Source organism: Equus caballus, chromosome 4 (genome assembly GCF_041296265.1).
Source record: "Equus caballus isolate H_3958 breed thoroughbred chromosome 4, TB-T2T, whole genome shotgun sequence".
Taxonomy (NCBI): Eukaryota; Metazoa; Chordata; class Mammalia; order Perissodactyla; family Equidae; genus Equus; species Equus caballus.
In genome coordinates, this window is record NC_091687.1 from 60,914,081 (window position 1) to 60,931,776 (window position 17,696).

General features: G+C 42.9%; 1 long non-coding RNA gene across 2 annotated transcripts in view; it reads left to right on the forward strand.

Annotated features, from left to right (window-relative positions):
* Positions 1-16,873, forward strand: part of LOC106783078 (uncharacterized) — a 259,582-nt gene extending 242,709 nt beyond the window's left edge. Inside the window, exons 6-7 of one of the 2 annotated variants that reach the window (XR_011438188.1) lie at positions 1,716-1,847; positions 16,700-16,873. This is a non-coding gene — a long non-coding RNA (uncharacterized lncRNA). Of the gene's footprint in view, positions 1-1,715; positions 1,848-2,858; positions 4,243-16,699 lie in introns of those variants that run through there. The other variant, XR_011438193.1, reaches the window with a different exon arrangement.
* Positions 16,874-17,696: the final 823 nt, after the last annotated feature.

Below are 17,696 nucleotides of genomic sequence, written 5' to 3' on the forward strand. Positions count from 1 at the left end.
TTAAAAATAGAACAGAAAAATGTTACCAGACAGCAAGTTGTTCAAAATAAATATGAAACAGGACTTGAGTCCTGTCATGAGCTCTGCCTGGCTTTGCTCGATTCCAAAACGACGGAGCTTTCTTTCCCCTTTATTCTTTAAAAAAATTTTTTAAGATCTTAGGAATATGTTACCAAGTCATTGCTTAAATTTTAATTTAGTAGTAAATCTGGCAGTATGTAATTGCTGTTTTTAGTTTAAAATGGGTGAATATTAGAATTTTCAAATGGCTTAACCTGTAATTGTCCTTTTCCAACCAACTTTGGCAGTTCTATACTGAGATTTTTGTTGATTTAAGTAGCAGGAATGGCATCCAGAAAATAATGGCAAAAACAATAGTCATGAGTCCCTCTGAGCTTTCTCATTCATTAAGACTTGCTGATTTCTTTATTACTGGGCGAGAAGAGGGGGATCAGAAACGAAATTGGGTGCAAGGAGGATCTGTGGGTGCTTGTTCCACTAAAGTTCGCTGTGACTTCAAAATTCCAGATCCCCTGTATGTTTGTTACCTGGATTGTGGTGATGGTAAGACGAATGCATGCCTGTATTCGATTGCACAAAATTGTTTACATTAATTATATCCAGCTTTCTGTATACAAGTTATACCTGAATAAAGCTAGAGAAAAATTCCTGATCTTTTTTCCTTACTTACAAAAAATGCTCAGATCTTTTTAAAAAAAGTGTGCCTGTATATATACATATATATATATATAGCATATGGTAAAGCTGCAGAGGTCTTTTGTAATTTAAATCTGAATTAGATCAGCTTTGATCATCTCCAAATTCATCCTTTTGTAGCTCAGAAATAAGGCCTTTTTTGTAAGATTTCATAATAACACTGCTTTATTTTATCTTCCCAGCCTAAATATAACATGATATCCACAAACTCCTTTGTGGGATCATAGTAGCCAATTTCAGAATTGCTATATGAAATAGGGCTCAGCTCCTGGTCAGGTTTTAAAATGTAAATTCTGTTCGTTTTCCCCAGAGTCAATGAGCCTCAGTCTATTAAGTTTCAAATTCATTGAAAATATGGGCCAAGCTGTCTTTCGCCAAACATAGCACTGCTTTTCTGCTTTTCTTAGCTGGCAGTTTTTGAGCATTTACCTTGTGCCAAAGTGTGCTAAACAATTTAATTTAAATGGTCGTGGATTCCTTAAAGACTTTGCGCTAGAAACTAACAGTACTCCTATTTTACGGATGAGGAAACTGAGGCTCTGAGGGCCTAAGCAACGTGTTCTCTATTGCACAGCTAGTAAGGAGCCAGAATTTGAACTCAGATTAGGGTGACAATGTGCCAAACACTGTTCTAAGTGACTTACTGCATTTATCTCGTTTGGCCCTCAGTCACAGTGATCTCGAGAGGTACTCTTATTCGCATTTCACAGTTAAGGAAACCAAATCATAGAAAGGTGCTACATTGCCACTCCACGGTTCTCAGGCATTATTTACCAGCATAAATTCTGCAATAAAAAAGATTTCATAGTCAAATAAATTTGAGGATGCTGCTTATCCTAACCCCTTATTCTAGCTCCTCAGTGAATAATCACCACACTCACTAGTTGTTCTGAGAAGCCCTGCGTAACAATCTTGCTTAATTTTGTTTAACCCAGGGTTTCTCAAATTTATATATCACAGAAATGCTTTTATGTATAACTATTCTTTGTATTCTGCAGAAAACACTTTGGGAAACACTCATAAGGCCAGAAAATTTCAAGATGGTGGGTAACTGGCAACGACCCCAGATGACATTCTGCAGAGTGCTGGTGACCGAGTCTAGTTGGTCACATGTATCTGGTCTGCTACAGGTAGGTAAGAACAGCAATGCCCTTTCCAAATAGGGGTATTTGCCACTGGGTGAAGTTAGTGGCCTAAAACTGGGTCGAGGAGACAGGAACTACTCCTGTTGGGCGAGAGGGATATCCAACAAGCAGGGAGACAGGAGGCCAAGCTCACCTATTCTCTGAGCAGGCGTGCTGAGGGTGGAAGCAAATGCCCGTTTGACTTCATAATGCCTGTTGCCACGACCTCTTCCAGAAACATGACTGGTGATGCTAGAACACTGGCGCCTTTCAGGGGCAACTCTGTGGTCTCCCAATCTAGGTCTCTACTCCCTAGACCTGCTGTCGAACAACAGCAGCTCTGCTTGGGGACTAATGGGAAGTGGGCACTAGTGGGCAAGTGTGTTCTTGAGAACACGCAACCTGATCTGCCTGCTGATAAAGCTCGAAGGTCACCCACTGATGGGGGTGGTTGTGCCCATGAGGTTGCGAAAATGAAAATGGTGCTGGGAGTTTGTTAAATAAAGACAGTAGAAGCAGAACCTTGGCCAAACGAAAGACTTGGGAGTGAGGGGTGGGCTATGGAGGGGAGGAGGGAGGGAATTGTTCTTTGAATAATTACAGTGGCTTTCAAGAAAATGTTAGCATTCCTCTTACCGCGACATTTGCCTCATTGAAACCGAACTGTTTTTGTCTCTTTTCAATGAGATATTGAGGGAGCTCTGAACTCTGTGGCAAATGTTAACTTTTTAATGAAAACCCTTGTGTGCTGTGTCCCAGAGGCAGGGCCTGTGTGGGGCTATTGAGAGAAGCAAGCTAAACGAACCGCTGCTCAGAATTCCAGGAGGTTAAGAGGCAAATCAGCCGAGAAATGGAGAAAGCAGCTGTAGCTCTTCTCTTTCCCTGCTTTTCTTACAATTCAAGGCATCTGGGCACCATCTTAGTGCACAAATATCCCATTTTTCAACTTCTGGGGGGTTTTTAGCTAAAGGAGCCATTTGTTTTTTATCATTATTAATGGCATCCTCTTTTTGACAGGCTCCGGACAGCCTTGCCAGTTCAGGTCACTGAGGTGGGCTGGGAGGTGGGAATCGTGGCCCTAACTGAAGGTGAAAGGTCACAGCACCCCTTCATCCTGCTTCCTACCACCCATCTGTGAACAGGAATGGAACATGGTGGGGCATGAAAGTCCCAGAGACTTACGACTTAAGATCTGAAAAACACCTTAAGGAGATTGAACCCACAGGTTCTCAGACTTAGCTACACACCAGCATCACTTGAGAGTTTTCAAAATACTGATACGGGGTCTGCCCCCGGAGATTCTGATTGTTGGTTTGGGTGCAGCCTGGGCAGGAGGATTTTAAAGAGCTCCCCAGGGGATTCTAATGTGCAGCCAAGTTTGAGAACCACTGGTCTAACCCAAAGGGAATTCTGCAGTTCCATGCGATGGGAGGAGATGTCTCCCTCTCCTCAATGTCCGTGGACCACCCTGCCGCCACCCTCCTTCACCAACCCCTACTCCAAACTAGAACCAAGAAGATCACCGGGACAAACTAGTTTGAAGACGTTTTTGTTTCGTTTTACCACAGGATTTCTCAGAACTTTGAATACAGTAACACATTTTTAATCCCCCAGAAAGTACAGGGAGGGAGGTACTTCCCGCGTCTATTGGACCTGTAGTTTCATGTAGGGGCTCAGGGAACTAGGGAGCGAGCGCCTATAGATCCCCACTGCTTGGAAGATGCTGCTTCTGCTCTAAGAAAGGAGCCCTCAGCAGGTGGGGTCACATCCACACACATCTTAGTGTGTACCTAGCATACTTGACACCCCCAGTGGCTCCCTTTTAACCCCTCCCTCCTCTATACAACAAAATTATTTTCGGTAATAAACATGTATAATCAGTAATCATTATTTTGTTCATTTTTTTTAGTGGTAAAACAATTAAACGTTTTAAAAGGATAAATTTCACTTGAAAAATATGATTCAAATTCGGTTGAATATTTCACGAACTAAAGGAACTGAAATTTTCACTTACCAAACACAAATTTTACACCTCACTGTTTCAGTCTTGTAAATTTTAGACAAATAAAAACTCCCAGTAGTTGCCCAGAATGACAGAATTGAAGTAACTCAAGTTCTGTTTTTGTTTGTCTTTATAATCACTCGCTATCATCATTTATTCCAAGGCCACTGTTAAGGAGTCTATGGTATCATGGGGCTGAAGACACAAACTCAGCTCCAAGCAAATGTGCGTGATTCTAAGTCACTCCAAACTCACTCTAGGAACAAATGCGTGTAGCATGTAGTTGGGTCCACATGTGCTGGAGCCCAGCTCTGCAACTCGGAGTTTTAAAAATTAGCTTCCATGTAGAATACAATGTATATTAAAAGATAAATAATTAAAATGTGCTAATTTGAAGCATATGTATGTGTGTGTGTGTGTTTTATTTGTTTCTTCATTAAAATCAATCGCTTAGAACTTAGACCAACCAACGATTCGAGGAGGAGCATGAGCATTTTATCATTAACATTGTTGAGCATGGATGGAGCATGATAATGAAAACAAGACTGACTTTAGTCGGTTTTATTATTGAATGAAATTCTCTACTGGCTAGGCACCTCCGGAGTCCTTGCCCCCGGGGCAGACCACTCCCACCCCTTCATTCTTGGTCATCACTCTGTATACCCAAGGTCACCAAGTCTAACAGTGGAAGTTGGAACTAAAACTCAGGTCTCCTGATTCCCACATCAGTGCCTTTCTGGGTCCAACATGTTGTGAACAGCACATTTGTTGCTGAAAAGGTTTCAGAAACATTAGGTGAAACTTCCACGCCGCTGTATAATGACAATAACAGCAGTACAATCTGAAATGTAAGAGTCAGCCGAAATGTCTATTAGTCCATTTGGTCTTGTGTGTATTGAGCTTCAAATCATTTCAGCCCAGAGGTCTGGGTGACATGTATCCCTTTAGAAAATAGAGATTGCTTTAGCTTTAATAAGAAGAAAATTGTTATTTCATTTTATTAACAAGAAGCTTGTATCATACTGAAAACTTCATTGTCTGTGTTCAGCTTGAATATTGTATCCATTATGTTTCCTAATCTGTGTGATTACTACCTGTGTAATTTGATGTCTGGCATCTGCTGTCGGAATTCTTTCAGCCCATTATATTTCCCATCTTTTTTTGTAATGGAGGATAAGATCGGGATGTGGAAAATTGCAGCAGGCTGCCTGAGGCGAATTGCAACCAGCCGGCAGCTGGATGGAGCAGCAAAAGATGCGAAGTTACATGGGGAATCAGAGAAAGGTGGCCTCCAGGTCTAGGGTCTGCTGTGCAAGCCCTCAGCAGGAAATGGAATTGGCCACTTTTCCAATGTGGCGATTGACCATTCCCCAATTATCTCCAATAACTCAGGTTGGCATTATCCATTCAGTGAAATTATGAGGATAAAATATGTGGGGTGTAAGTGGGTAGGGCACTGCTAACCGATTGTTACTTAGAGTACCAGACGTCAGAAGTGGGTATTAGAACAGAACCAACAAAGTTGCAGCAAATTGTTTTTAGCTAAATATTAAGTCCACTCATACAAATCACAGAACACACAAAAAATGGTGCAAACTGTCCTTTCCTTTTCTCATCATTCTAACTACAAGCAGCCAATTCATTTAACAGATAATATGAGTCAGGTGGTGTATCACAGTGGCAAGAGAATGGGCATTGAAATCAGATATACCTAGATGTGAATCCTTAATCTGATCCATACCACGAGCAAATTAGAACTCTTGTTTTCTTTATTTAAAAGGGGACTATAAAATCTACCTCATAGAGCTTTTATTAAATTACATGATATTGAACCATATATGTTTATGTATGTAACATGTCTATTCAGACCTTGGATCATAATGGTCCTCAATATTTGATTGGAATTATTAAATTTCTATATCCTGGAGGCAAGTTGGACATCAATTCCAGAGCACTTCCTTGGCATTGCATTACCTCATCTATGCTTAGAATGAAATTTCCAAAAGTTTCTTGACCACTGTGGCAATCTGGCCAGGAGTGCAGCCTCTTGGATCATCCAGACCTGGATTCAGACCTTGCTTTGCCTTTTCCCATTGATGTGACCTTGGGAAACTTCCTTAATCTCCTTGAGTCCTAGATTTTTCTCCTCCTCTCTATGATGGGGAGAATGATGGCATCTTCCTTGTGGGTTGCTACAAGGATTAAGTAAGTTAATTTCTTGGAATTGCTCAGCACAGTGCCTGGGGCATATTTGTTATCTATCATCTTAGTATTATGGTGACTTTAATGGCTGTTGTTTTTGTTTTGTTTTTTGATGACTGGTTTATCCCCTAGGGATGGCCAGATTGATTCCTTTCCGTTCTTTGTACTCTATTTTTCACATGTTAACGTTTCTGAGATTGGTTTGTAATCAATAATATCTTACAATCAATAACACCTTATGATGAAATATAGTAAAAACTACCGTTTACTGATGGCCTACTATCTGCAAATTACTTTCCACATATTATCTTATTTAATCATCCCACTAACCTCATGATGTAGGTATTATTCTCTCTATTTTGTTGATGAAGAAGCTGAGGTTCAGAGTGGTCACACAGCTGGTAAAAGGCAGAACTACGACTGACTCCAAAGTTGATGCTCTTAATGGCCCCCAATCACCCACATCAGCATCACCAGAAATTGTAAAGTAAAGGAGATTTGCCTTTGTGAAGCTCTCACCTCTTTCACTAAAGCTCACCTATCTCCCTAGTATTTCCCCCAATGGATCACCTGAGGCTGAGGAGCTCATGGCAGATGCTCCATGTTCTTCGGTTCCTGCTATCCACCCAACTCCATTGACCTCATGCCATGAAATCAGTTGAGCTGTCACATATGGTCGTTACTAACTTACCTGGTCAAGACTGAAAAAATATGAAAATAAGAGTGAATATTATATAGCACTCATTATGTGTCAAGCATTGTTCTAAGCCCTTGGCATAAAACTCATTCAACCTCACAACAGCCCTATGAGCTGGGCACGACTGATAGCCCAGTTTTACAGATAAGGAAGCTGAGGCACAGAGAGGTTAAGTGACTTGTCCAAGTCACATAGCTGGTAAGTGGTGGAGCCAGGATTGGAACCCCACAATCTGGCTTCAGAATGCAGATTCTGAAGCCATTATCCAGACTGCCTTTCTGTCCTCTGTGAAAAAAGGAGTCCTGGAGATAGAACACCTTAAACAAACATATTAATCTTCTAAAGATGTAGTTTTCAGCTATGGGACAGATTGAAGGGGCTGGGGAATGCTCTGCAGAGCCATCGTCTTCAACTTTAAATGACCTTCTTAGCAAGGCTCTGCACCCTTTACTCAGTGACATGTCCATCCTTTGTTGTGGCGTCCCAAGAGACTGGGATCATCGTCAGGACAAGGACCATGTTTAGGTTATCTTTTTGCATCTCTGCACCTCACCCAGGACCCCTCTCTATCCATGCTGTACTTCAGGACTTCATTGTTGTCTCCTGAACCATTGCAACCATGTCCTCATTGCCTCCCTTCACCAGCCCCCCATGTCTCACAGCCCCTGCCCGAAAATATCCTGCTTGATGTTTTTCACAAAAGCCATTAAATTGTAAAGCTAGTCACATCAGTGTCCTCAAATTTCTCATGGCCTATGAACGTTTCTCTAATATTGTTCCTCAGGATACTACTTCTCTGTGAAATACTAACAGGATTTCAGTGGAGAAAAAAATATCGTGGATAGGTTTGCTGATGAAATTGACCAGTATTTATAAAATTACAATATTAAACACATTTATATAGTTATCATTATGAAGTTATTTAGCTTTAAGAAATGTACATGCCCAAGAGTGTGAGGAAGGCACATAAAAATTGCATTGCAATTACATTCCAGAGGTTCCATCTGAGTCTGGCTGCCTGGGCAGCATTTGCCTACTCAAAGTTGCTTTGGATATTGTCCATGTGATGCTTGCCAATCTTTTACACAGCTTGTCTTAAAATTTCCATATAGACTTGTGATATTATCTAGTGAATACTGTATGTGAAAGCTGTCCAATACAACTTTCTGTGATGACAGAAATTTTCTATATCCGCACAGTCCAATACAGTAGCCATTAGCTACACATGACTTGAGTGCTTGAAATGTGCTCCATGCGACTGAAGAACTGAATTTCTAATTTTACTTGATTTTAATTGATTTAAATTTAAATAGCTTTCTGCGGCTAGTGATTACCATGTTGGTCATCACAGCTATATAGGAACCGTGTGAATCAACATTTGATCTTTTCTTGCAGCAACTGATTTAGCTGGGTGTCCATTGTTTGCTGTCTCCTTTAGTCCAGGCTGATGTTCTCTTGGCAAAGCAGCATCATCTCATGTTATTTTCCATTTTGCTTTGGCCATATCCAAGTCTTTCTTATTCTTCATATATCCCCTGGTCTTACATTCTTTGTTACTTTGCTCACTTCCCTCCCTGCCTTCTCCCACTCCTACTCATAGTTGAGATTCAGCTCAGGTCTCTAAGTCGTCTGCCATCATAGTACTTCCATTTTTTGCTGTGTCTATCCCCAGCTCTAAACAGAAAGATTATTTATTTCTATCACTAATATCATAGTTTATATATGAAAAGTGTTTCTCTTGTGGCACTCTTTACAATGTAGGGTTTTTGCCAAGCATCTTTCTTAGCTGAACAGCAATAAACTATTAGGAATTATAGCAGTCCTCTTCCTTTGCCTTTTCTCCTTAGTACTTCGGAGCAGAAAAGCTGAGGCATACACAATGTATTAGTTACCTATTGGTGTGTAACAAATTACCTGCAAACTTAGCAGGTTAAAACAACAAAACTTTATGATCTCAGTTTCATTGGGTCAGGAGTTTGGGAGCAGCTTAGCTGGGTGGTTCTGGTTCACAGTTTCTCATGAGGTTGCAGTCAAGCTGTCAGATGGGGCTGCCATCATCTGAAGATTTGACTGGGGAAGGATCCACTTCAAAGCTCGTTCATGTGGTTTTTGGAAGACCTCAGCTTCTCACTGACTGTTGAGTAGACCACTCAGTTTCCTGCCACGGGGGCCTCTCAACAGGCTGCATGACTGTCCTCACAATGTGCAGACTGGCTTTACTTAGAGCAAGTGATGAGAGGGAGAGAGAGAATCCAAGATGGCGGCTGCAGTCTTCTATGTCTCAGAAGTGACATGCCGTCCCTTCTGCCACATTCTGTTGGCCACATAGACCAACCCTGGTACAATGTGAGAGGGGCTGCACAGGGGTATGAATGCCAAGAGGTGAGGATCTTGGGGGCTGACTACTACCCACTTTAATTGCACTGTTGCAGGATGAGTCTCAGTTAAGGGTCTCTGGACCCCAGGAATAGTGCTGGAATCAATGAGCATGAATTCTCCCTGATGTTTCTTCAGGTGTCAAGCCCTCAGCAACCAACTCTGTTATAGAACATTCTTGAGTGTGGACACAGATGAGAAAACTCACAGGCAGAGATAGAACTGGGCTCAGATCCTCTATCTTACCTTTAGGTCCCCATCTTTGTCACTAGATGACACTGCCTGGGCAGTATAACCCTTCTCTGGCTTCCCTTTGGCCAAAGTCAACTCTAGCTTCCTCATCTGTAAAATGGGTAGGCTACTATGTCCCTAGTTACCCACCAGGGCTGGTGTAGACTTGAGGAGAAAATTGAGTGGAAGCACCTTGTAACCCACCCAGCATTTGATGTGACACCTTGGTGGGCCTAGTGACTAATTCTGAAGACCACCCCATGACCAATCTCACCATCAAGTTCCTCTCCGCAGGGCCACACATTGCTCCTGCTTTAACAAATCTGACGAGACCAGCTGGTTTCTTTTGGTATCCTTTTATTGCAGCTAAAATTCCAAGGACTGCAGGGGGAGAGCTGCTGAAAACGCCCCAGGCCCTGGGCCTCACTTCAAAGCAGCTTTCATCATTCTTCACACGCTGTTTTCAGGACCCTTGTCTGTTCTCTCTCGGGAACCAGATTCTCCTGGAGATTTGCCTCAGTGATATCACTATTTACAGAACTCTGGCCCTGGACATCATGTTTATATCTGATTTGTACATGTCCACATGGCCCATAAAGTTTATAGGGGGGTTAGAGAGTTTCTCCTTGTTCATAAATCTTTCCCCACAGCCTCCCTCTAGGAGTGGGAAAGAGGGAGGCCGGATGAGAGAGGAAGGGGCACCAGCTTGAAGGGAGAGAATGACTAGAAGTATGAGGTTCCCTTCTTTGAGCTTCTCCCCATCGTCCCCCTCCCTTGGGATCAGCTGTACAGTAGAGCAGAGAGGGTACATGTGAGGGCCTGAGAGCTGACGGCCGTGGGCAGGTAAGGTAAATGTTCTAAAGCTCCCTTTCATCATCTGTGAAATGGAGATAATAATAGCGCCTACTCGTGAAGTTGTTCTGAGGATTAAATGAGGTAAGGAATGTAAAGTAGTTAGCATCGCCCACAGAAAATAGCAAAAGTGCAATACATTTTGACTGAACAAAGGGACAAGGGTCTCTGTGCTATCCATTCACTGCCCTGCCTCTGTCTCTCAGGCGTCCAAAACTGATCACCTCATTGACACTTGAGTTGTTCTCACCCTGGAAACTTGGCAGCTCAGAACTTCTCCCTGCGGCGGGCAATCTGACACCCCCAAACTTATCCATGCAATAAGCATTGACATGAAAAGAACTCTTTCCAGGCATACTTTTTGCATTTTTGAAGCTGGATTTGTTCCATTTCAAAGTAGATATATTACTGGGTACAACTCCATGGATGGCTATGTGGACGTTTCCAAGTTTCGGGAGGAAGCATTTCAGAATTTAAAGATGAACATTTTATACACACTTTTCCCCCCCACTCCCACCCCTTTTGGAGCAGGAAATGTCTGCAGGCCAGTGGAGGTACACTGGAAGAATAATAGGTCAATAATAATTCACCACTGGTCACGCAAATTTCCTTGGCACTTTCAACCAATTGGGGTTCAGGAAAGTCATCCCAGGATGTGTCCACCCAGCAAGGCAAAGGAGAAAAGATTGAGGAACTATTTTCTGAATAACCTCCAACTATCAAAATAGGTAACCTGGAGTAAAAGAAATTTGATTCCTGAATTATTTACAATTGTCTTGAGGATGTTCTGGTCTCTGAAATCCGAGCCCCCTCCCTCCCCAACTGCCTTCATTCTTCATGATGTAGCCAGAGTAATCGTTTAAAGATGCAGATCAGAATAGCTGATCTGTTTATAAACCCTTAATGCCCTCTCATTGCCCTTAAGTGAAAAACATAACAGCCGAATGTGGCCCTCCTGACCTGGCCTGATGGGGCCATGCCCACCGCCCCCCTGCACAGCTCATCTAAGTTCCTTCCCACTTCCACGCTCCACATGCCCTTCCCTCTGTCTGCAAGGCTCTCTCCTTCCTCTCTTCGTCTAGTCAACTGCTTCTCATCCTTCAGGTGTCATCCCAAAGGCCACTTATTCCAAGAAGCCTCTCTGACACACCTCCAGCCCACCTACACCGCCTAGCCTAGCTGGGATTTTCCAGTCACATGCTATATTCATCATGGTGGCCCTTTCCACTACCTCTATTAAACGATCCTTTGTGTGTTTATTTGTATAATGTTTTCTCTCCTGCTGGACTGTGTGTTCACTGAGAATAGGGGCTTTGTCTGTCTTTTCCATCCTCTCAGCACCCTGAACAGTGCTCAGAGCCAAGTAGGTGTTTAATAAGCACTTGTTGCATGAATGTCTGAACCCCATTGTCAGCAGATATACACCCATTTCTCCATCTTGTAAAACCCTGATGAATAGAATGCGGTTCGCATCAGGATATTATCTGATGGACCCAGAAAGTCCTCAAATTGCTTAGAGTAATTGAATCAGAGTATTTTAACAATTGAAAAGAAGTTGGATTTTAATAGTCCAACCCTTCATTTTATAGATGAGGAAACTAATGAGCAATAAGGTTCAGGTCACTCACTATTTAACTGCAGAGTTGAAGCTAGGATACAGTCCTCAAAATCCCCATTGTGTATACTTCTCATTAAGCTAGTAGGTTCCGCAAATGCCAAATAAATGCGTAGTTCAGATATAACTGTAATAGTGAATTGCCCATGCTGCACCCCCACCCCCATCACTTGGCCAGCTCCTGTCCCTCCCTGAGAAGACACAAGCCTTCATTATATTATCACCCTCCCCTATTCTGATACCACTGAGGGCCCTTCCTTTGAACTCTGTGTTGTCATGGCAACTGCTTCTTCATGAACATCAACATCACTGCCCACAATTGCCTATGCTGAGGTGGATGGTTGCCAAGCAAATCATTGGCAATTTTTTTGAGTCAAGAGGGCCGAAAGCCTAGATCAAGTTCAAATTATTTGGAGGATGTGTGTGTCAGGGACACTTAGCATCAGTTCTGATGGGAAGGCAGATAAAAGCTTGATTTAGGACGAGCGTTGGGGAGGCACAGGGCAGCTCAGCCTCAGAGCTTGGAGAGCTCTTCCAGAAGCTCTTTGATGTGAAGGAGATGTTGGAAGTTGCGTAATTCTTGCAGGCGGTCCAGACACAAAGGCTGCTCAAACAACGCAGAGGGGCCAAATATGCCGAGTGTGCTTGTTTTGTCTTTCCTTTCTCTTTTGCTCCCCCTCCCCTTCATCTTTCCCAACAAACTAGGATCCAATATATAGGTTTTGTCTGAAGGAGAGAGAGTTTAGTGTCACAGGAGTAAATTTACAAGACTGTTGGACTTGGGATGTTAAGGAGCTGCAAGGGGTTCTGTGTCTTAAGAAAGATGGTCAAGTTGGTTACAGCGACTAGTCGAGGGTAGCCCAAGGCGAGTTCTGACTGCTTGGGATGGAGATCTCTCATCTCACCCGAGAGAAACAAATGCCTTACAAATTGGTCACATCCCATTTAGCTCATATTAATTTACATCACCGACCCCCAGGGCTAACAGGCAGTATTTTTCTTCCTTTTGTTTCTCCTCCCCACCCCCCAAGTGACTTCCTCTTTTCTTCTCTCTTTCATCCAATAGTATCGGCCTGACTGTTTCTAGTTTGCTCAGATTTTATTTTCCTATTTAACTGTTGTGCTTGCCAACCCCCAGATCTTTTGCATTGTAAAACCCGTGCTACACATGCCCTCCTGGCAGCCTGCTTTCCATCAGCTTTGCCTAAATCACGTTGCTGGATCAGTCCCGTGTGTTGTTAGCAGGATAATAACTTTCCTTAGCAGGACAAAATGGTGCAGAGAGAGTGTTGCCTTTTCTGCTTCAAAGGTTTGAGAGATTCCTTTAACCACAAAAATGAGAATAGAACATAATGGATATACAAGAGTCCCACGATGGCAATCTCGCTGCTGGAAATGTTCATGAATTACCTGTAATTTACCTCAAAATGTACCATATGTTGGATTGCAAGTTGCACTTTTCCTTTTTTTACTTAAATGCACTGCTATTCAGAACACTTTTTTTTCTTGACATGGAAATATGTGTTTGGAATAGGTTGAGGGAAAGTGCCCCATAGAAGTTTCACAAATTAAAGTCGGCACATGTTATCATCTGAATGCTTTGTACAAGGGAAAGAAAACGAAATTAGGTGCATTTTTCCCCTTAATACACCATCAGCCCCTTAGGGCCAGGATGAGAAGATTAAAGACCATTTTGGAGGGGAGAAGGCAATGAACCATCAATTCACCAGTTCCCTTCATGTGTTTCATGCAAAGGGACAGAAATGACAGACCCCTCCATGGCTTGATTTATGGAGTCAGGAGACTTTAAGAGTGGCTCTGCCCAGACAGAGGGAGGCCCCACCTTCTAACGGCATAGGACGCCCCTTGCTTTCTGCTGCATCCCGGACAGCTTGGCCATGTGCTCCCTCTTCCATGTTTACAGTGATGTCTTATTCACGTGTGTTTGTAAGAGTGTCAGAACTTCCGCTTCTTCACGTCTTTTGAACACCATCAGAGTCTTGGTTTCTTAATCCCTCTGAAGCTGAACAGATGTTGGAGGGGAAGAGCCTGCAATGGCAAACCTTAATTTCCACCCAGGGCCACGGCCTTATCTGGCCATGATCTGCCACATCTGCGTTTTTGAAGGGAAATGTCATAATATTGCTAATCAATAGGAAGAGTGACAGGCCCATTTGTCAAGAATGAGCCAGCATGCAGCTGTTGTCCTCCTCTGCATCTTTCTCTTGGGCTTCGCACAGGGAAGCCCAGGGAAGGGGCTGCTGTGTGTCTGGCAGAGCCCCCTCCCGTGCTGGGAGGCAATAGGGAGTCACTGGGGGAATATAGTGCGACTTCTTGCTGATGCTCTGCACAAGTTGGATCAATACAATGGCGAAGCCTAAGGGAGGACCATGGAGTTTCTAACAGTGGTGTGCAAAAGCAACCAGACCCCCTGTGAGAGGAGGGGATCTTCTGTATCAGGAAGTCTATTGACCCTTGATCCAGGGACTGCAGCTGTTTATGTGTGGCTTTTGAGCTGCAGCTGTTTCTTGCTGGTCTGCTGGTCAGAGGGATGAGCAGGTCATCTCAAAGAAGGAGTGAAGTGGGAGAGGTGAGGTTGGGACTCAAACCTAATGAGGATTTTCATCTTTGCTCCAGAGAAAGTGTAACCAGAGGGTGGAAGATGGTGGCAGGGCAGGCTGCAATCTCTGCCCTCCGACACACTGGCTCCCGGGGCTGATACAAGCATGGATGGGCAGGGCTCGCCACAATAATCAGATCTGTCACGCGTGGGGCCTGGGTGTGTGCTGAAGTGACAGGACTGAAATGCCCTTTCCCACCCCACCACAATAGTTTTTAAATTAGGAAATTAATCTTAATCGACACAGATCTCCAGCTTTAGTTGGCCCAGATTATTGTTATGGCTTTTTATGCTTGCGGGGGTGGGAGGCGGTCCCCAAGATTAGTAATTTTGTTTCACTGGTACAAAGATAGGAATGTTGATATTAACAACAGAGCCCTTAAAGAAACACTGATAACTTTTCTTGTAAACTTGTACTTTTTGCTTCTTCTTGCCCTTAAGAAGAGGGAACACTCTAGAAAATGCCTTCTTTTTCAAGGGACCTCCAGTTTTTGGCATTAGAAAGTGTATAATATCCAATTTAAAGACAAAAGGTGGTATTGATAGTCTGTTGTCAGGTATATATCTTTCAGAAATGTGCGAAAGCAAAAAATTATCAGGAAGGAATATCTTACCAATTAATAGTCCAACCCTGAGGTCAGTGAAGAGTATCCGTGTGTTTGCAGGATTCCCAAATCCAAACGCCATTGGAAAAATTTGCTTGATTAAAGGAAGACAATGAGTTTAAAATATTATAACATATTGTTATAGGCTAAATTTTGTTCCCCAAAAATTGGTATGTTGAAGGCACAACCTCCAATGTAACTATAACTGGAGATTGAGTCTTTAGGATGTAATTAAGACTAAATGAGGTAATAAGAACGGAGGGCCCTAATCTGATAGGACTATGGGTTTATAAGAGGCTACAGCAAGAAGGCAGCCATCAGCAACACAAGAAAAAAGCTCTCACCAGAAATTGAATCGGCCAGCTCCTTCGTCCGAACTTCTAGCCTCTGGAACTGTGAGAAATAAATTTCTGTTTAACCCACCCAATCTATGGTATTTTATGGCTGCCCATGCTGATTAATTAACACACATTCTGCTCCAAAGGAAAGCACCCTGATAATAACATTGCGGGCGTGGAAAGTTAGCAGTTCCCCTGGAAGCACAAGGGTAGGGTAATAAGATGGATTTTTGAAAACATACTAAAATATCCATGCAAATGAATGCAGCTCTCTTGACTGGAGTTTACCCGGAAGACATGTGTAATCCCACAGAGGAAGGCTCTGCTGGAAACAGTTTTGGAGGGTCTCTTTTAGAATTCAGAGTCAGCAGCATATTCTTGAATATCTTCAGTAGTGACATGCTGTTGTTTTCAAGGATGATTTAATTTATTTTTTACATTTGTAAGTCATTCAGAGCAAGTCTGGGAATCAGAAGTAGGTTACCCTGGTTTGGGTCAACAACAGGGTGTGTATGTACAGTGGATGAGACTTCTGAGCTGCCTCAGAAGAGTATTCTGGCAGTGTCACTTCGGCCACAATTGGCAATCAGAGAGCAGGAGGCTGACTTCTTGGGGAAGGGACCCATGCTTGCAAGTACCTTGTCTGGTACTGCAAGTGCTTTAGAGTTTATTTTACTATATCTGATCCTTACAACATCTTTGGAGGCACATATTGTCATCTATGGAAAGGCAGCCCACATTTTGCTGAATAAATTCTGGTAAGTTTTTTCAAACAAAACAAAACCCTTATTGATACTGATATCACGAAAAAGCACAGATTCTGGAGCAGACTCAAGTGAATGTGAGTCTCAGATCTGCCACCCACAGGCTGTATGATCTTGGGTCAGTCACATCAGCTCGCTGCAGCTCAGTTTCCTCATCTGTACAACGGGCTGTGGTGGAGAACTACGTTAAATTCGACAAGATAATGCGCATAAAGCGCACAGGACAATGTTGATGCATAGCAGGCATTCTGTTCATGTTAGTTCTCTTCTCTGTTGCTTTGCTATCTGGGGATAAAAGCTGATGTCCAAAGGCAAGGATAAAACAGTAAGTAATCCCAGTGTCAGTTTGACAGTGACCCAGAGGTGGAATGGACGGTGTTTCTATTCTTAGTGTGAGGCGTCAAAGGGAAGGACCCTGTAGTTTGTAAAAATGGTTCTGAATGACTTTCCTTTCCTCATGGGAAATTTCTGGTTCCTTTTATTTAAAGCTGTCACTTGGCATCTTTTCCTTTTATCCCTTCACCACTTTCTCACTCCTTCCCTTGCTTCCTATTAGAGACGACACCATCAAGGTGGCCTTGCTTTGGGTGTCTGCACCTGGAGAAGAGTTTTCAGCCCAAAGATTTCTTTCCTGCTATGTCAGAACTGACCATGGTATTCTTCAAAGGAACATTTCCAGGATTGTGAGGTAAAGAGCGGTAAGAAATAAAGACTGTTGATCAAGGCAAAACAGATGCCAAGGACGTTCCAGTTTTTCTTTTGGCGCTTGCTTTCTTCCTTGGGTTTTTGTCTTCACACAAGGAAAATGTCCTAAATCTTATTTCCTTCTGGATTAGTGAACATAGACTATCAGTCAAAGACAATGGAAGGTGCCGTCTTGGTTGTCCTTTTGTATGTTGAGGCTCTGGTGCATAGAGCTTCTGGTAACTGACTGCTAAGGACACAGTGGCATATAAAGGTCTTCTTGTGAGAGAGAAGAACAGTGTACATGCTCACGACAGGTCTTTTCTAGGACCTGAAGGAGTATTCCCAAGTGGTTGCCTGTGCAATTCTTCCCTTCACTCAGTGGAATTCTTCCCCACAAGCAAACTCTACTGATGAGTCAACACACTTACTGAGGAAAGACTTAGGAACTTTTTATGATGCAAAACCTTTCAGACTGGGAAATGAACTTTTTTCATTTCCATCACCCTTATGAAACAACTGGTGAATCTCCTGTTGTCAAGCACTGGGCCAGTCGATGTAGACAAGATCTGGCTGAGGGAAAGAAAGGTGATCAAATGTTCTTCTGCTCTCTAATTTAATAAGGAAAAATCTTTGAGGGTTAAAGTTGTATAGAAGGTGGTGACATGATACACTGGGCAAATGCACACATGTATACACTGGGGAGTTGGACAAACCTGGATTCAAATCTCAGCACTACTATCAGGCAAGTCATTAACCTGAGCCTCAGTTTCCCTATCTATAAAATCAGGACCACCTATAAATGAGGACCCAGGATTTCACCATCAGGAACCTGGGCTGCATGTACCATTTTGTAAAAATCATTTATT